Consider the following 268-nt stretch of genomic DNA (forward strand, 5'->3'; position numbering starts at 1 on the left):
CAAAGGTATGCATATATACCTTCCAAAACTATGTCTGTTTGTTACTAGAGTTAGACGGAGTTGTCTGGTGGAATTAAGCCGCTCAAGTTAGTAATCTTTTATTTCTTTATGTAATGTGTCTCTTCTAACATGTGTATATTTGAATTTTGATTCTTCGTAGCATATGACAAGGCATATTTGGCTCAATTGAGATCTCCAAAAACACCTATATCAAGATTTTGTTTTTACATATTTTCCTTTCTTTCGAATGCAATATAGAGCTTATATA

The sequence above is a fragment of the Camellia sinensis genome, chromosome 6 (assembly GCF_055761805.1).
Source record: "Camellia sinensis isolate YWXY chromosome 6, ASM5576180v1, whole genome shotgun sequence".
Lineage (NCBI taxonomy): Eukaryota > Viridiplantae > Streptophyta > Magnoliopsida > Ericales > Theaceae > Camellia > Camellia sinensis.